Here is a 21347-nt window from a genome sequence, read left to right as displayed (position 1 = left end):
CCAACTCCCCCACTGACAACAAAACTCGTCGAGGGGTTGAAAATAGCAGCTGCGCAATGTTCACGACGCTTTAGTTTATCGAACCGCAGGCACACGTTTATGCGTTTGCCAGCCACGAGTTTGCGCTCATTGATTTTATTTCTTCAATGTATATATATATAGCTCAATAAGAGAGGAAATTTTCAAATTTACCCAATGTTGTTAAGTTAGTTGCCGGACTTAACATTTTTACTCAAAGTTCAAAATAAATAATAAAATTTTTACTTTTTGCCTTTAAATTACTCAATTTTACTAATAAATAGTTATTTATACTAAATTATTAGTAAAATTTACTAACTAAAATTAGTAAATTTTACTAATAAATAGGAAGTTCTACTAATTTATTAGTAAAATTTACTAACTCAGAAGCAAAAAATAAACATTGTAAAAAAATTGGTTAAAATGTTAAAAAATTTATTAATTTGAATTTAGATTGATTTTACACTAATTTATTAGTAAAACTTAATAACTAAAATTAGTAAATTTTACTAATAAATAGGAAGTTCTACTAATTTATTAGTAAAATTTACTAACTCAGAAGCAAAAAGTAAAAATGGTAAAAAAAATTGATTCAAATGTTAAAAAATTTATTAAGTTGAATTTTGACTAATTTTTGCTTTTAAATTAGCAAATTTATTAATTAATTACTAGAAATTATCGTTTATTAGTAAAATTTACTAATTAAAAAGCAAAAAAGTCAATCACTAATAGTAATTATAGTAAATTTTTAACATTTTAACTAATTTTTTTTACATTTTTACTATTTGCTTTTAAATTATTCAATTTTAGTAATAAATAGTTATTTACACTAATTTAATAGTAAAATTTACTAACTAAAATTAGTAAATTTTACTAATAAATACGAAGTTCTATTAATTTATTAGTAAAATTACTAACTCATAAGCAAAAAGTAAAAATGATAAAAAAATTGGTTAAAATGTTAAAAAATTTGTTAATTTGAATTTTGACTGATTTTTGCTTTTCAATTAGCAAATTTATTAATTAATTAGTAGACATTCTTCTTTATTAGTTAAATTTACTAATTAAAAAGCAAAAAACTGAGTCACTAATAGTAATTAGTAAATTTTTAACATTTTTACTAATTTTTTTTTTACATTTTTACTTTTTGCCTTTAATTTTTTCAATTTTACTAATAAATAGTTTTTTACACTAATTTATTAGTAAAATTTACTAATTCGAAAGCAAAAAGTCAGTCACTAATGTTAATTAGAAATTTTTTAACATTTTTACTATTTTTTTTTTACATTTTTACTTTTTGCTTTTAAATTATTTAATTTTATTAATAAATAGTTATTTACACTAATTTATTAGTAAAATTTAATAATTCAAAAGCAAGAAGTCAGTCCAAATTTAAATTAGTAAATTTTTTAAACATTTTTACTAATTTTTTTTACATTTTTAATTTTTTCTTAATAAGTAGAAAAATTTTAATGATAAATTACTAAACATTACTATTTAATAGTACAATTTTTGACTGAATGTTTACTTTTGAATTAGTAAATTTTACTCATAAACAGTAATAGCTACTATGTAATTAATAAATTTACTTATTCAAAAGAAAAAAGTCAAACGAAATTCAAATGACTAAATTTTTTAACATTTTTGCAAATTTCTTTCACATTTTTACTGTTTGCTTAGTAAATTTTACTATTAAAAATAGTTATTTCTATTAATTTATTAATAAAATTTACTAACTCAAAAGCAAAAAAAGGTTAGTCATTAATAGTAATTATTAATTTTTTAACATTTTTACTATTTTTTTTACATTTTTACTTTTACATTATTCAATTTTACTAATAAATAGTTATTTACACTAACTTATTAGTAAAATTTACTAACTTAAATTAGTAATTTTCACTAAAAATTGTTTTTCTACTAATTTGTTAGTAAAATTTACTAACTCAGAAGCAGAAAGTAAAAATGTATAAAAAAAATTGGTAAAATTGTTAAAAAAGATACTAATTTGAATTTGGACTGATTTTTTATTAATAAACAAATTAATACTAAAAATTACTAAAATTACTATTCATTTGTAAAATTTTTCACTAATTTTAATTAATTTTTGACAAATAAATTAATAAATGAATTTTTTGCTTTTAAATTAGCAAACTTTACTAATAAATAGTTATTTACACCAATTTATTAGTAAAGTTTACTAACTTAAGTTAGTAAATTTTACTAAAAATTGTTTTTCTACTAATTTGTTAGTAAAATTTACTAAGTCAGAACCAGAAAGTAAAAATGTATAAAAAAATTGGTAAAGTTGTTTAAAAAATTTACTAATTTGAATTTGAACTGACTTTTTACTAATAAACAGTAATTAATAAATAAATTAATACTAAAATTTACTAAAATTACTATTTGTTTTTGAAATTTTTGACTAATTTTAATTAATTTTTGACGAATAAATAAATAAATAAATTTTTTGCTTTTGAATTAGTAAATTTTACTAATAAATAGTTATTTTTACTAAGTTATTAGTAAAATTAACTAATTCAAAAAGCAAAAAGTCAGTCGTAATTTAAATTAGTGAACATTTTTACAAATTCAAATTAAAAGAATAGACGATTAGCTAATAGTTAGTTAATTAATAAGTCAATTAGTTTAATGACAGTTAACTAGAAAATTATGATAAATAAAATTAGCCATATAATTAGTTGAACGTTATTTAGTTAATTATGATAAAAATTAATTAATTAAATAATTAGTTGAACGATAGTTAATTAACTAGACGATTAACTAATATATAAATAGTTTATTAGATATGATTAGCTAATAGATTTTTAATTCATAGGACGATAAGTTAAGTGACAGTTTAATTAATAAATGGATAATTTACTGGACAATTAGTTAATAGGTAGTTAATTAACTAAAAACAAATAATTAAAAAATAGATAGTTCATTTACTAGATATACTAAAAATATATAGTTAAAATAAAAAATTAGAATTAAAATATTAGTTAAAATACAAAATTAGAATTAAAATATAGTTAAAATAAAAAATAAGAATTAAAATATAGTTAAAATAAAAAAGCATAATTAAAATAGTTGAAATAAAAAAATATTTAAAATTGTTAAAAATAAAATTATAAAATAAAATCATTTAAAATAATTAAATCGAATTAAACGGAAAAAGCAGAGAGAACGAACTTTGAAAAAGAAAACTTCTTTTCCGTAAAATGTACAGTACCATCTGAAAAGCTCATTTTCTGAAGCACCAGCGGAGTTCTATTTTCACATCCCGCCCTATGTGCAGAGAGCTTTCCGACGGTGTCTTTGTATTAGGGTAGCATAATAACAAAGGAAAATCAAGTCAAAAATATCCTCTAAAGCTTTCGAAGAAGCTTTTCACATTTCAAACATATGACTCACAAGTTAAAAAATATTCCTCCCGAAAAAATAATTTAAAAAGAATTATAACAATTTCAGACCTAATTGGAAATTGCTCCTATTATATTGAACTCGCAAAGAAACTATTTTTTGAGTTTAAAAAAATAAAATATAAAAATATTTCTGTCGAAATTGGAAATAATTTTAATTATATCTTCAAATACATTTTTTGTGCTTTTTAATATTTTGAAAATAGGGAAATTATTTTCTATTTATTTTTATTAGTGTAAAAAGGAGAAAAAAATAATTGTAAAGTGTAGATTTAATTTTTTTTTCGATTGTTAATTATTTAGTTGCTTAATGGAAAGAGTGTCTGATTCGATCCACTGTGGTAGATAGAGTTTTACTACTGAAAGTGAAACAAAACGTGGATACGATCCACCTATCTTGGATCCCGGGAACAAGAAACAATAATGAATGTAGAAGTGGCTTGACGGCCGACGCATGGCTTTTAAAAGCTTTCGTTCTAATTATATATATAAGACGGGGAATGTTATCGACTGACGAAATTTCAGTGCGCTTGGAAATTTCTATTATAATTATTATTATAATAAAAATTATGTTACGTTCCCCCCGCTGCTCCTTTGAACCCAAAAAAATATATTCTCGAATTTGTTTCGTAAGTAGTTAAAAACTTTTTTAGTCAGACAATTAATGTTAATATTATTATTATATTGTTAAAATTACTATTAACAAATAATAACAGCACATTTTTAAATTTATATAGATTTTTAAATAACTTAATAAAATTCATAAGCGTAGTTCGAAAACTTTTAGTCTGACTAAAAGAGTCTTTAACTACTAACGAAAAAATTCTAGAATATATTTTAGAATTTTTTCGTTTAAATTAAGAATTTTTTATTCTTTTTATTATTTTTATTAAGAAATTTTTATTAGTAAAATTCTTTTACTACTGACAAAATTTTCCGATTCGTAAAATTTTTCCGTCTGATCAGAACAGTTTTTTCTACTAATTAATAAAAAATTTTCAAAAAACTTGGAAAACTTCTGTCTGACTGTAAATTAATTCAACTACTCATGGTGATGTTATTAAAAATTCGAACAATTTTAGTCTGACTATAGAATTTATTTGTACTACTTAAAGTAAAATTATTTGAAAATTCAAATTTAGTCTGACTTTAATGGTCTTTTACTACTGATTTCAAAATTTAAAAAAAATTTCCGTCTAAATAAAAAATTTTATTTTACTGATAAAGAAATAATTATCTAAATTGACAAGAATGCAAAAATGTCGGACTGAAATCGATTGTTTCCACTTATATGAAAATTAAAAAAAGTTGAAAAAATGTGTCTGACCAAAAACTATTTGTACTACTTATTCAAATTTTCAATAATATCATTATAATTATACGTCAAATATAAAAGAAACTACGAAAACTTCAGTCTGTCTTTAATGGACTTCTACTACTGATTTTAAAATTTTGTAAAAAATTCAGAGTAATTACAATTTTTTTTTATTTGAAATTGAATATCTATTTTACTATTGAACCTAAATTTACAATAATCCGAAAATGTCTGACTAAAATCGATTGTTTCCACTTATATGAAAATAAAAAAAAAGTTGAAAAAATTTGTCTGGCCAAAAACTATTTGTACTATTTATTCAAATTTTCAATAATATTATTATAATTATACGTCAAATTTAAAAGAAACTACGAAAACTTCAGTCTGTCTCTAATGGACTTCTTCTACTAATTTTAAAAATTTTGAAAGAAATTGTAGTTACACTGAATTTTTTTTCAAAATTTTGAAATATGAATAGTTATTAAACTACTGAACCTAAAATTGACAACAATCGAAAAATGTCTGACTAAAATCGACTATTTTCACTTATATCAAAATAAAGAGAAAGTTGCCAAGAATATAAAAGTGTCTGACTAAAATCGACTATTTCCACTTACAGCAAAATAAATAAGAGAAAGTTGAAAAACTTTATATAGTCTAAGTGAAAGTTCATTTGTTCTACTTATTAAAATACTCAATAAAGTTATTATAATATTTACTTGATTTCAAAATTTGAATAATATTTTTGTCTGACTTAAATTATCTTTTACTACTGATTTCAAAATTTAGAAAAAATTAGATAAAAGTTGTCTAAGTAAAAATTTGATTTGCTCCTGAATCTTAAGTTTCAAAATGAATATTTTAGTCTAACAAAAACAATTTTTCACTGCTTATTACAATTAATGGGGACATTAAAAAAAATCCGAGTTTGATTCGAGTATGACTAAAATCGACTTTTACTACTTGTTTCTCATTATTACTTGTATATAATTACTATTATTATTAGTATCATTATAACTACTGTTAAGTAATATTTACTAATTATTTCGATATTATTATTGTTAAAATACCGAGTACTTGAAAAAATTTAGTCTGACCAATACTGTCTTCTACTACTGAGAATAAAAATTTGTTTATTTTAAACTGTCTGACTAAAAGCGTCCATTACTACTAGTAACTAAATTATCCATTAAATTTGTAACATTTTTGTCTGACTAAACACTTTTTTTCTACTTACAAACAAAACTATTTTTTCTTTAAGAAAAAATTATGTCTTTTTATTGACAATAATTTAAATATTATTATTTAAACAATTTTTAAATTACTATTAAAATAAATTAAAATTCAATCACTTTTTAACTTAAAATCACTGAAAAAAATATTCAATTCTTTTCGGTTTTGTAAGAAATAAAATTTTTTGCCGCACTCAACGTCGACGGTATATTATTTATTTACTTATTTCTTAAAGTTGTCATCAAGGACATTTTAAATAACTATTAAATTATAGTTCAAACAATCTTTCGTAATTACAGTTCAAATAATTTTTTTGAACTAGTAAATAACTACTAAATAACTACTAAATTAGAATTTAAATAAATTTTAAAACTATTATTAAATTAACATTAAATTGTCATTTAAATAATTTTTTTTTTTATTTTTGTAAATAATTTCCTTAAAAATTACTTTTAACATTACGTAAGTACATATACATATACACTATGAGCATTTACAGCCTAACTGTTTGATATATCAGTGATTTAATATAATAAATAAATAAAAAATTGCGCAAACCGATTTGCGTAGCACGCAGGTGCTTATGGATAATGATCAACAGGCGTAAAATAAAGTATTCAAAGCCGGAGACGGCCGTTTGAAAGGGAGTGCCTTGTTAAATGTATATACACGAGTGGAAAAATCACATATATAACACAACACACACGCACAGATATCAATGTTCATATAATATACACATATCAAGGGAGCAAAACTTCCGTCAAAGTTAATTTCCGGTTTATCTATGCTTTGGTCATTAAATATTCAGTGGGAAAGATTCGCGACGGAAAAGTCCTTTCTATATATATATATTTATCAGGATATATAGATATATACACTCATTCTGTTCATGGAATAATTTACAACTTCTGGTCTTTTCTTTTTTTTTCAAATACAAAAACGTATTTGCATATATTATTTTACTGCAATTCGTTTATCATTTAAAAAAAAGGGGGAGGGGATTTCCGATAGTGGCCGTGCGACGATAATTTCATAATAGGAAACTTTTTTAATTTAATTTATTTATTTTTAAATGTTTACCAAATTTTTAAGTTATAATTATACGCCTCAAAAAAAAAAAATTAGTAAATAAAGTTAATAATATTTAAAAAAATATTATTCATATCATAGAAAAAAAATTATTTTTCCGTAAAATATTGTTTAACTATATTATATATGTATAGAGCAAAAATTTTGTATTCTATATGTGTATACATTATTAAACAAATTTTTCTCCTCCTTTTTTTTTGTATAAAATTTATACATACATATAATGAGTCTTGCAAAACGAGAGGCAATTTCTTGCGTGTCATTTATTACAGATAATAAAGGTCATAAATTCTACATCCTTCTTATTATGCGGAAATTATTTATTTTTTTCTTTTAATCACGAAACGGATGTCAATAAAAATTGAATTTTTTTCCCCCCTAATATGTATATACAATAAAGAAAAGAAGTTCTACAAAATTGCTTGCTATTAAAAATATATATACAATATACACTGTATGTGTAACTTTGAAAATTTTTTACATTCCTGTTTATGATTCTTTATTAAATTCTATAGTTTAGCATCATTAAAGTTATTAATTATATTGAAAATGAAAATAAATAAATTTCGAGAAAATTTGCTGATATTACTTTGAATATAGTAAAAATAAAGAAGAGTTTAAAAAATATAGTAGTTTATTCTCTGGATTATTATTATTATCAATGTTATTATTTTAATTTTAATTTTTATTATTATTTTATTATATTATTATTATTTTATTATTATTTTTATTATTATTTACATTCCTATTATTTTTGCTCTCTAGATAATCCTCATCTATATTTTCTAGAATTAAAAATTACTTTTTTAATCGCTGGGGTCAAAATTAGATAATATTTATTTTCCAAGGACTTAAAATTAAAAAGATATACTTTTACTGCCTAGTGTCAAAACTATACTCTTATTTTTAATTCAAAATTAATTTTAATATTTCGTCATTATTCACGATCTATATTTTTTATTTTCGTTCTTTATAAAAGAAGTTTTAATTTTCAAAAATAAACAATATATTAATTGTTATTAAAATTTATTAATAAATAACAAGAATTGTTACCCATTAACATTAATATTAATATGCATTAATTAATATTTCAATGAATATAATAATTAAATAATCTTTATTAATATTAATATTATAAATTGAAATAATAAACAGAAATTAAAGAGAATAAATTTAATTTTTAATGTTAATATTAAAATAAATAAGAATGTTTAAATTAATTAGCATTAATGTTTCTAGTAATTAACATTACTAAGTATAACATCTAATAAAAATAAAAATAAAAATAATTGAAAATAAAAATAATATTAATAATAAAAATAATAATAATAATAATAAATTGTAATAATAAACAGAAATTAAAGAGGACAATTTGGAAATTTTTGCACTTTTGAGAAATGCAGCTGGCACTTAACAATGTTAGATGTTAAGATTAATGAGATGTACAATATCACTCACCTGTACATTTATCCAGAGAGATAAATGTCTTGGGCAATGCAGGTCGATTGAATCCTGATTAAAGAGTCGGCTCGATTCGTTTTCTCTTTCAAGGAAAGAATCGTTGAGGGAAAGTCCTGTAAAATAAATGCGACATACATTTAAAACTGTCATGTTGACAAACACAGTGTAAATAACAAGAAAATTTGAAAAAAAAGAAATTTCAAAATCCATCAATTTACAGACTTATTAAATTTTATCTTATTTTTGTATTTAAGTATAATAATAATTATTATATTACTATAATATTATATTATTGCATTATTATATTTTTATAAGTAAATATATTAATCGAAATAATTAACAATTTGATTATTGTGTACAGAATGGTCATATTTTGTATTGTTAGACATTTTTTCCCTAGGGACTAAAGAGCTCATTTTGGCCCATAGGAATAAAAATGATTTCATTATATGGGATAAAAAGTAGGTAAATAAAAAATAGGAAATTATATAGTTTCCTGTGGGGGAAAAGTTCCAAAAGTAGAAATTCCTGCAATTCGTCTTAGAGCTGAAATATGGTAATTCTACCCCCTAGGGCTCTAAAAAGTATTATTTTATTCCCTCGAGCTAAAAATCTCAAATAGAAAACGATTATTCTCAATATTTTTTCAGTAAATCTTAAAGTTCGTTTTAAAAATTATTTTTCAATTAATTCGCAGTATTTAAATGCGAAATTTAAAACTAGGGATTAAAATGCTAATTTTACACCCTAGGTGTTATTAAAAAGTTTATTTTATTCCCTTGGGCTAAAAGTCTCGAAACAAAAAACGCGATTATTCTCTATTTTTTTCTCTAAATCCTGAGGTTCGTTTATAAATTAATTTTTCCAGTTAATTCGCGCAGTTTTTGAATACGAAATTTAAAACTAGGGGTTAAAATGCTAATTTTACACCCTAGTGTTATTAAAAAGTTTATTTTATTCCCTTGGGTTAGAAGTCTTGAAACAAAAAACGATTGTTCTGAATATTTTTTTCTTTAAATCCTACTGAGCGGGTTATTCTTAAACTAAATTCCAGACAACGCGAAGGGTTAACAATAATTAAAAAAAAAATAAATAAATAAAAAATGATAAAGAACAGAAATTTACACTTTTTCAATATATATTCGCGCGAAAGTCTAAATATTTACCAAAGAAAAAATAAACGACTCTACGAAAAACTCTTCTCATCGTAAAAAAGTTGCTTGAAAAAAAATATTTTCAGTAAAAAAAGACAAGTGGATGGATATTAAGAAGTGAAGAATCATAAACAACAAGTACAGCGAGAGAAAAAAAAATTCACGAGCATAAAAAAGGAGAGAAACAGCCAGAAAATCAAAAAAGACCTAAAAAAGTATTCAGCGACGAAAACGAGTATAAAACCAAAAAAAAAAAAACGAAAAAAACAGAGGAAATAAAATAGAGAGAGGGAGAAAAAGAGAGAGAACGAGAGAAAGAGAGAAAGAAAGAGAGAGAGAAAGAGATCCATAAAATTTGCAGAGCAAGGAGTCAAAAACACAGCTTTATATGATTCGTTCTCTTAAAGAGAAACAAAAATCTTCTGCACGAAGAGTGGATGGACAAAATAAGAAAAAAAAAACAGTCACGAAAGAAGGGAGACTACAATTGCCGAGCGTATGAAAAAAAAAAGATGAGGCTACAAAAAAAAGAAGAAAAAAAAGCAAAAGCAGTGGTGGCAAAGCAGAAACTGAAACCTCGCTCTACCAATGAAACCAAGAACGCGGCCTCCAAGGCGTGGTGAAAGTACAACACGCAATCTTCTCTCGATTCTGATCAACCAATCGCGATCCACACGATTCTTTAGTTACTCATGAAACCAACCAATAAACAGAGACAACCTTCATTCCCAACCTTTGCCCATTAAGCCAAAAAAAAGTGTGCCATCAATATGGAGAACTATCATTTTTTAAATGTCGACCTAAAAAAAAAATTGTCCTTCGACCGGGAATTAAAGTCAAAAATTAGTCGAAAATATTGGAGAATTAAATTTTTCTATACTAGTAGTTAGAAATAATAGTTCTACTATTACTACTATTTGTATAAAGATTTCGTTGTAAACTACTGTACAGATCGTAAATATTACTGATTGTAACTACTGCTATAGTTGTAACTAATGCTGGTTTTAACACTACTAGTTGTAATTATTACTGGTTGTGACTACTACTAGTTGTAACTATTACTGGTTGTAACTACTACTAGTTGTAACCACTACTAGTTGTAACTATTACTGGTTGTAACTACTACTAGTTGTGACTACTACTAGTTGTAACTATTACTGGTTGTAACTACTACTAGTTGTAACCACTACTAGTTGTAACTATTACTGGTTGTAACTACTACTAGTTGTAACCACTACTAGTTGTATAACTATTACTGGTTGTCACAATTACTACTATTTGTAACTATTTTTGGTTACAACTACTATCGGTTGTAATTACTATACTGTTTGCAACTATTTCTATTCGTAACTTTTGGCTTCAACTATTACTGATTATTTTAATAACTACTAGTTATAACTATTAGTGGTTTGTAACTATATACTACTGGAGGTAACTACTATTGGTTACAACTATTACTGGTTGTAACAACATTGCTAATTTTAACTATAATACTGTTGTAACTATTAATAATTTTAACTAGTACTCGTTAGAAATGTTAATGATTTGTAACAACTACTGAATGTAACTATTACTACTAGCTGACATTAGTCAGTTTAAGTCAATTTTTTAAAAATAATTTTTGAAAAAGTTCTTTGAGAATTTTTAAATTCTTTTTTTGACAATTTAATTTTACGAAATTTCAATTATTCTAACATTCTTCAATTAAATATATTAGAAATTAAAAAAATTCAAATAATTAAAAAAAAAAATTCCATTAAAACTTTTTAAAAAAAATTAATTCTACAAAATTCTTAATTAAAAGTATGAAAAGTTCAAATTTTCAAAGATTTTAATTTGAAACCTTTTGAAAATTCAATTATTTGTAAAAATCCACGCTATAATGCTTTCAATATTCAATTATAATTTAAAATTTTAACATGAAATTAATTTTTTAAATCAATATTTATTAGAAAATTCGGTAATTATGCAAGAATTCAATTATTTAAATGCAAAAATAAATATTTTTTAAAATAATTGTATGTTTTTTAAAATTGAATTTTCATAAAGAATTTAATCAACAAATTTTTAAATAATTGAATTCTCTTGACAAATTTTAATAAAATTTTTAAGAAGAATTTCATTTTTCGAGAAAAAAAAATGAAAATTCTATTAAAAATAATTGAAATTCTGCCTAAAATTTTATTAAAAGTTTGAAGAATAATTGAATTTCAGAGGAAAATGTTATTATTTATATAAATAATTGAATTCTCGCAACGAATTTCATTCAAGTTTATAAGAATAATTGAATTCTTGAAAAAAACATTGTTAAATTTTTTTTAAATAATTGGATTCTTGCGACGAATTTAAAAAAAAAACTTTTTAAATAATAATTGATAATATTTTTCGAAAAATTTTATGAAATTTTGTATTTTAAATAATATTCAATTCCTGTATAAATTGTATTATACTTATGAAAATAATTTAATTATTTCGAACAAATTTATTAAAAATTTTGTAAATAATTGAATACCTGTGAAATTTTGTCAAGAATTTTAATAAAATTTTTAAAAATAATTGAATTACAGAGAAAAATTTTATTATTTATGAAGATACTTGAAATTTTGACGAGAATTTTTTAAAAATTTTTGAACATAATTGAAATTCTGCGAAGAGTTTCACTTTTTATGAAAATAATTAAATAAAAAATTTTATTTTTTATAAAAATAATGAAATGTTTGCGTAGAATTTTATTAAAATATTTTTTAACTAATTGAATTCTTTTTTGACAATTTTTATTAAAATATAGTAGATATTAAAAATCATTGAATTGAGAAAAGTTTTTAAAAAATAATTTACCAAAAATTTTATTCAAATTTTTGAAAATAATGGAATTTCTGAGAAGAATTTTATTACTTTTGAAAATAATTGAATTTCTGCAATAATTTATATGTAATTGCTTTAAAAATTCAATTTGTTTTAGTGTTTTTAACTAAAACAATCTATTACTTATGAAAAATTGTAATTAAGAGCAATAAAAGTGTTGCAACCAGTATAAGAGTTGCAGTAAATTGAATGCAAATAAATAATATAATTAGTTTTGAAAAATGTTGAACTCAATTCGGACCTGATTAATGATTAGAAGGCAATGAAGACAAGAAGGCGGGTAAATTCATCCTTGTCACAATCTCAATAGCCCCGTAGGACAAAAGGGTGCATTTCTGCCGTTGTTTCTTATCTCTTCCTGCGCTTGTAACTGAGAGATAAGAGTTTATAGAGACAACTAAGAAGAAACGCCCTGCTAAGAGACCTTCGGGGTAAATTGATACCAATCTCAGGAGGAAGTTCTCCATACTACTCGCCTTGATCATTGCTCATTCTTCTTCTTCTGTTTCTTCTTCTTCATTTCTTCATATTCTTCTACTTCTCCTTCTTCATTTCTTTTTCTTCTTTTTCTTTCTCTTATCCTTTTTCTTTTCCTTTTTCTTTCTCTCATCCTTTTTCTTTTTCGTTTCCTTTTCCTGTTTCGTTTTCGTTTCCATTTTCTTTTTTGTTTCCTATGTTTCTGTTTCTGATTCTTTTTTGTTTTCTTTTTCTTCTTCTCTTTCGAGTTCTTTTTCGTTTCCTTCTTCTTTTTCTATATATTCTCAAATTTCCACTGGGTAATTTTCTCGTCTTTATATAATCAAACCACTAATTTCAAAAGAAATTTTTTTTCTCCACTCGTTTATAGTAATTAAATAGTAATTACCAACTACTGCTTATAATTTTAATTTAGTGATTAACACTGCGAAATGTATTTTACCATCTATTTCTTTACTACAATAAAATAAAAATAAATTCTACCTGTTTTCTATTTTTACTCCTTTCGATTCCCACTATAATAATAAAAAATCCCAATTGCCTTTCGAATACTCATTTCTCATTGTACAATAAATATAATTTTATTAAAAAATTCACCCCATTTTTAACACTTCCTCAATAACAATAAATGTCAAACATATAAGTCAATAATTTTTTTTTTACGGTGATGAATAAATAATTTCCTTATCCCCCCAATTTGTGTCGTTCTCTAGAGTGCGTGAAATACGCATAAAAATGGGTCGAAATTAGAATTATAAAGGATTTCTGAGTTATATTTGAATTTTTATCTCTCTCTTTCTAAAAAGAAAAAAAAAAAATTTCTGAAAGAGACACCACTCTCATATAACGATATTCGTTTATAAAAAGAATCTAATTTCACCCCAGGGTACACACATTTATAATATGGTCAGAAAGTAGTGGACAAAAATACACGGAATGATTTAAAATGCGTATCCTCGATTTAAAAATCCCTTCGTTCCCCATGATGGAAAAAAAAAGAAATCCTAATTTTCTAACGCAACAGGGCGCGTCCACCGTGAAATACCATCACTCCCCCCCTTTAACATCATTCACAATTCCATTCCCCCTCATATATTTCACTCTCTTGTTCTCTTTTCCATCAATTTTTTTAAATATCTGACGTATATAAAGTTTTTGGTTCGTCATTCGTATATTTAGAGAAAGGCGCGCATATAGTATAAATAGTATATACACTTGTCCACCTGTGAAACTGGAAAAGGGGGCGAGGCCCCCTAGCCCCTGTCCATCCAGGGGACTATAAAAAGTTATATACAATGCCACTTGTCCTGGGGTTGGGATTAACAATGGATTTTGGTTACTTGAGATTTTATATATATGTATATATATGTCGAGACCAATGTGAAGGAATTTAAATGACATAAAAAGGGGGGATTTTCTCAATTGCATGTGATCAGGTAGAAAATCACATGGGTGGAGCGGGTGGGATTAGGAAAAATTTTATGGGAGCTGAGATGATGAATTGTGAATAGAAATTTTGAAAAAAACAATTTTTTTTCTGCTCGACACGCAAACCTTCAAATTATCCAATAAGCTATTATTAAACTGACTTTAATTCATTTTTCATTCGATTATCAATATGTGAGAGTGCTAGTCAAATATGTATAAATATCCGAATCGAAATCGAATTTTTCGATGTGAATGGTATAATTATTTCTATTTTCCGATAGGTTTGAAATTATCATCATTTTCTTATTTTATTTATTTCTTTATTATTTATTTATTATTCTCTCTAAATTTAAATTAGTAAAAATGTCAACTATTTTCAATTAGTGACTGACTTTTTGCTTTTGGATTAGTAAATTTTACTAATAAATTTGTAGAAATTACTATTTATTTTATTATAAAATTTTATTTTATTAATAAATAGTAATTTTTACTAATTTATCAGTAAAATTTACTAATCCAAAAAGAAAAAGTCAGTCACTAATTCAAATTACTAAACATTTTTACTAATTCAAGAGATTTAGTTATTTAATTTAAGTTATTAAATAGTTATTTAATAATTTAGTTTATTTAATATCGTTTAAGGGCATTTGAACCATGATGACGTCACAGATTTAAAACTAATGCTTTGCACAAACTGTGACGTCATCAAGGTTCAAATCCCCTTAAGTATTCTTTTTCTTTTATTATTTATTTTCGTTTTTTAATTATTTATTTATTTTTAATTTTTTATATATATAATTTATTACCATTTACCTTTTCATTTTATTTTATATAATTTATAAACGAACTTAGTAAAACATTGTTAAAAATTATAATTATTATAATTATTATAAATAATAATCTTGAGTCACGTTTTAAAAATTAATTTATAAATTTTTATAAACTACAAATATTCAAATAATATTTTTGATTTTAGAATATACTGAGTAATTTTTTGAAAACATTTAAAATCGAAAAAATTTTTCGTTAGTTAATTAGTGTAATTTTTTATTTTAAATATTTATTATAAAATTTATTTATTAAACTCATTATTAAAGTAAATTTATTTTTAATTATAGTTAAATATATTTTTTTTCGATTTCAAAATATTATTCTATTAGCAATAGAATTTTAATTTAAAAAGAAAAATAAATAAATTTCGCTGATTTCAATATTCTTGACTTTTTTATGCATCCGGAGAAAAATTTTAATTGAATCAATTATATAATTTGAGATGAATGGAAGATTCTTTCAAAATCTAAATATTATACGGAGAAAGAATACATATTAAATTTTGCAAAAGCATTTTTCAAATTGGGGAAAAAGGGAGACATTAAAAAAAACTTTTGTGAAATTTAGTAAAGTTGTATTAGAATTTATTTAATATTCTTGATATTTAATATAATTATATTATACTAAATTTCACATAAGTTTTTTTAAAATTTTGTATTTTTTATATCAAAATTTCGCTTTTTCGGACTTTTTCCCCAATTTGTAAAATACTTTTACAACATTCAATATATATTCTCTCTTCGTAATAAAATTTTCATTTCAATAAAGTAAAATTTATTTGAACGAAATGAAATTTATTTAAACCAAATAAAATTTATTTCAACCAAATAAAATTTATTTTAACGAAATGAAATATATTCAAATCAAATAAAAATTATTTGCACCAAATAAAATTTATTTCAACCAAATAAAATCAATATTAAATTCATTTGAACCGAAAATAAAATGTATATATTCGAACCAAGTAAAGTTTATTCGAACTAAGTATAAAGTTTATTTTCGAACCAAACAAAGTTTATTTGAACCAAATAGTACTGCAGTTCTTTTAATTAATTTACTTCCATATTTATTATTTCCTTCATTCAATTTATTGAATTTTCTAAACTATCCAAAATAAAATTAAAAGCAATTGTTGTTGTTGCTGTTGTTTGTAAAGATAATTTGAACTTGCGATGAATTTTATTAAAATTCCCGAAAATAATTGAATTTTGGCGAAGAATTTTTGCTATACATTTATAAAGATAATTAAAATATTAACAACAATTTTTTTTCTTAACTTTTTGAAAATATATTGGATTTCTGCGAAGAATTTTGTTGATTTTGAAAATAATTGAATTTTTCTGATGGACATTATTGTTTTTTATGAAAATAATTGAATTTTCAGAATAATTTTGTTATTTATCAAAATAATTGAATTCATTTGTATAGAATTTTATTAAAATATTTTTAAAAAAAATTGAAATCCTGTGAAAAATTCTAATATTTTTGTAAATAATTGAATAGCTGCTATTGAGAAAAAGTTTAGAAAATTTTTCTTACTGTCTAAAATTTATTCTCGCTTTAAATAAATAAGTATTCTGGAAAAATCCCCTCTCAAAAAAAAAACGAAAAGTAAATAAATTAACTCTACAAAAAAAATTATCTCCTCTCAAATCTCAAGCACATATGGAAAAATAAATCCACATCCCAACTCTTTGTCAAATAAAAAGAAATTTCAAATTCTTGAAAATCCGTATATGTTTGCGATACATTTTAGAATCTTTCCACCATTTTGAAAAAAAAAGAAATCGAGTGCCGTGTCTCCCTTTTTTTTATCGGAGAGTAAATACATATATACACGCTCAAATATAAGGGGTCCACAAAAAAAAAGGAAAGGGTCCGTTTTTTTTTATGTGTGTGTGTGTGTTGCGGGGAAAAGAGAAGAAGGGCTATCGGTACGCAAGATCCCAAAAATATCTGAAAATAAACAAGTGTCCGAGACAATATTCTGTTTGGCACACGTGTGCGCTCATGCGTCCAAAGGGGGGGGGGGGAGATAAAATGATGGACGAGAGGGGGGCGCCGAGAGAGACGATCTCTTGAGGGTGAACCACGTGAGGTGAGAGGAAAAAGGGGGAAGAAGAGAGAAACAGAAAAAGAGCGAAGGAGAGAAAGAGAAAAAGAGAGAAAAAGAGCGAAAGAGAGAGAGAGAGAGAAAAAAGAAAGAGAGAAGAGAAAAAAGAGAGAGAGAGAGAATGAACAGAGGAAAGATGAGGCGAACGTGAGTCTCGGCGTGGGAATAAGCGGCAGGTGCGCGACGGCGCTACCGGGGAGCCACTTGAAGGGGGGTAAACAGGGCCCCATTCGGCCTCAGCGACCCCCCCGCCCTCTTCTTTCTCTCCCCTCCCCACCCTTCACTCAGTACTTTTACCCGCGACTCAAGGAGCCCCATACGAAGAATGCGCGTTCATAAAGTAATCAAAAAGTAACTGCACGTGCAAAATCGATCGAATGTCGATTCAACGGTCGATAACCCCTCTCTCTCCTCTCCTCTCACTCTGTTTCTTTTTCTTAAAAAAGTTAAAACGTTAAAAGTCAAAAAAAGTACATTTGCCGGATGGCCAAATTATCGCTCACAAGTTGAATTCGAAGAAAGGGTGTCCTCAGGGACTGGGGAATATAATTTCACGTCATTTTTTAATTTTCTTCTTCATGCAACCATATAAGGGCTAAAAGGTTAGGCGCTTTTCTTTTTTTTGGGGGGTTTTTTGAAAAGAACCACTGGTTGTGATTATTACTATATACTTGAAACCATTGATTGTAACCATAAATAGTTGCGGTAATTACTACTAATCGGAACTATTACTGGTAGTAACTATTTCTAATTATAATTATTACTGGTAGTAACTATTCTAATTATAATTATTACTGGTTGTAACTACTACTAGTTACAATTATTACTGGTTGTAACTACTACTAATTTAACCTATTACTGGTTCTAACTACTACTAGTTACAATTATTACTGGTTGTAACTACCACCAGTTACAATTATTACTGGTTGTAAGTTGTAACTACTATTTGTTATAATTTATTAGAAATTGTAACTCCTACTGATAACTTTTAGTTGCTCTAATAAAAACAAAATTCTATGCGCATTTAAATGCTACAACTTTTAATAAAAAAAAAAATTCTTTAACTTAAATTTTACAGTAAATGTAATTTATGATTGTATCGGTGATACAACTAAATTTAAAGGAAGTATGCTAGTTGTTCGTATGCAATAAACATGTTTAATCACATTATAATGACAAGCACGATTCCCGATAGTTACAACTGATTTTTATTCTCTTCCTCTCTTATTCTTTTTGCTGTTAAGCCGCGAGAAAAAAGTTGCCGAAGAAGCTACAGGAAAATAAGCCAATAAATATATATAAATAAGACAAAATAATAAATGATCTTATGATGAATTGGATTTTAATGAAAATAAACTAACGACTCATTCAGTAGATTCACTTATCAGATGATATATACAGAAGCTTTGAGTTGCGTATTGCATGAATTCGGTAGGAATGATGAAGCACATATCATCTTTGTGAAAGCAATGTTTCTAAAATACTAATGAGCACAACTTGTATGATTATTATTACTATACCACTTCCTTTTTTTTTCTTGTTTGAAATTTTTTTTTGAAATCCTTTTCTTTATAAAGTTTTATTAAGCGAACGTCACTTGCATCTTTATGATCAGATTCGGAAGAACATAATATATAATTAAATCGTATATTATTCTAATATCTGATTAACTTCAAATGATGTTTGTGCCAAGTTCTTTTTTTTTCTTGTTTCGAATAAATTTGGCTGTTCCAATCAGATTAAAGTTTTAAAACAAGCACTGCAGCTTTTATACTACTTTCTAACGTCTCTTCGACCTTGCTTCGAAAGACGAGATGGAAATATACATATATATACGAACATTTAAACATGTCCTTGGTTAAATTTATGCCAACAATTAAATCCCCTCCTTGGGTGAACACACAGAGAGCTTGTCCTGCACCTGATGATCATTTTTAAAAACAAATTTTCGCGTTATATCCATGACCTCCACTTACATTATTTGCCCTTCACTATTCAAGTATATAATGATTTATCGTTCATTTATGTGCTTCATGCGCAAAAAAAATGAATTTTAAGATATATCTTCAATTTGTCTAAAGTTTTTTTTTTCTTTTTTTGCTCAGTTTTACTAAATGTGTAAGCACATTATTAAAGTGGATGATAATCGAGATGATTTTTCTTCTATTTATAAATTTAATCAATTTAACGAAAGTGAGTATATTATGGGTACATTATGGAGTTAATTAGTGTTTTATCGTTTATCACTTATGAATAAAAGAAATTTAATTGAATTTCAGGATAAGCAATAATGTGTATTAATAATTACTATTTTGTAATTTAATTTATCAGGGGGGGGGAATATTTTATTTCTGATTAAGTTGATTAAATAAATTGAAATTTAATTGAATTCGGATAATTAATTTAATTTGATTTTGATAATGTTTTACTACACTACGGAGGTAACTATTAATATTTAGATTATTGCTGTTTGCTGCAACTGGTATAGTGATTGCAACTATTTTAATAATGATTTTTACCAACACTGGTTGTAACTACCACCTGCTGTAACCATCACTGGTTGTAACTACCACTTGCTGTAACCATCACTGGTTGTAACCATCACTGGTTGTAACCACCACCATAACTTTTAACTAACATGTGTTTTTACTACCATATCTTTCAATTGAACTTTTGTTTTAACTGCTTTAACAAACAAAAAAAAACAAAATTTTCACTTTTTCCCTGACCCTAAAAAATATTCTGATACACTCTAAAAATTATTAGAGAATCAAAAAAAAAGATTCTTAATACATTTATTTGCAAACTTCTTAAATTGTAAAATTATTCGAAAACATAAATAACATCTTTTCTAAATAAATATTTAATCATTATTATTTTTCCGTAGGAATTAAAATTCTTCAAAACATTCAAATTCAAACCTTTTTGAAATTCAATAAATTATACGAAAATTATTATAAAACATGAAGATATCGATCACTCCGAGTCTTCGACTCGAAGCAATCGATATCTTCATGTTTTATAATAATTTAAATTACCATAAAATGTTTTTAAAAAAAGTTAATTATTTACAAAAATCCTTCGCAAGAATTCAATTATTTTTACAAGTACTAAAATTTCTCAAAAAAATTTAATTATTTAAAAAGAATGTAATACAATTTTTTTGCAAGAATTCAATTATTTTCATAAATAATAAATCGATTATTCGGTAATTCATTTTTAAATCAATTTTTATTTGAAAATTCTAGAAAAATTCAATTATTTAAATTAAATTAAATAAATAATTTATTAAATAATTGAATGTTTCTTCAAATTAAATTCCTATAAAGAATTTTATTAACAGATTTTTAAATTATTGAATTCTTTTGATAAATTTAAATAAAATTCTTAAGAATAATTATTAAGATTCTCAAATTCAAACCTTCTGAAATTCAATAACTTACTTTGACTTCAAAGATTTTAATTTGAACCCTTTTTAAAAATGCAATTATTTCTAAAAATTCACGCTATAATGCATTTTAGATTCAATTTATTATTTTAAATTTTAAGTGAAATTCATTTTTAGTCAATTTTTATTAGAAAATTTTTCGAGAATTAAATTATTTAAATACAAAAACAAATCATTTATTCAATAATTGAATATTTCTTAAAATTTAATTTTTATGAAGAATTATATCAAAATTTTTCAAAATAATGGAATTATTTCGGCGAATGTTTACAAAAATTTTAAGAATAAACGCAATTTTCTATCACTTTATTTAAGATTGTGTAAAAAATAATTGAAATTTTGCGATTATTATTTATTTAAAGATATTTGAAATTTTGACAAGAATTTTTTTTCAATTTTTGAACATAATTGAATTTCTGCGAAGAATTTTATTACTTTTGAATATAATTTAATTCATCAAACGAATTTTATTCTAGTTTATAGAAATAATTGA

At 24.1% G+C, this 21347-nt stretch overlaps 1 protein-coding gene across 5 annotated transcripts in view; it reads right to left on the bottom strand.

Annotated features, from left to right (window-relative positions):
* LOC122506050 (tubulin polyglutamylase TTLL4-like) overlaps positions 1 to 21347 on the bottom strand; it is a 369559-nt gene that overhangs the window by 104817 nt on the left and 243395 nt on the right. For all 5 annotated transcript variants that reach the window (XM_043618022.1, XM_043618023.1, XM_043618026.1 and 2 more), the window contains exon 7: positions 8536 to 8651. The gene's annotated coding sequence lies outside the window, so the exon portion shown is untranslated. The remainder of the gene's footprint in view (positions 1 to 8535; positions 8652 to 21347) is intronic.

Source organism: Leptopilina heterotoma, unplaced genomic scaffold (assembly GCF_015476425.1).
Source record: "Leptopilina heterotoma isolate Lh14 unplaced genomic scaffold, ASM1547642v1 Lhet_39, whole genome shotgun sequence".
In the NCBI taxonomy this organism is placed as follows: domain Eukaryota; kingdom Metazoa; phylum Arthropoda; class Insecta; order Hymenoptera; family Figitidae; genus Leptopilina; species Leptopilina heterotoma.
The sequence above is the reverse complement of the archived record's forward strand: the minus strand, read 5'-3'. Positions and strand labels throughout refer to the sequence as shown.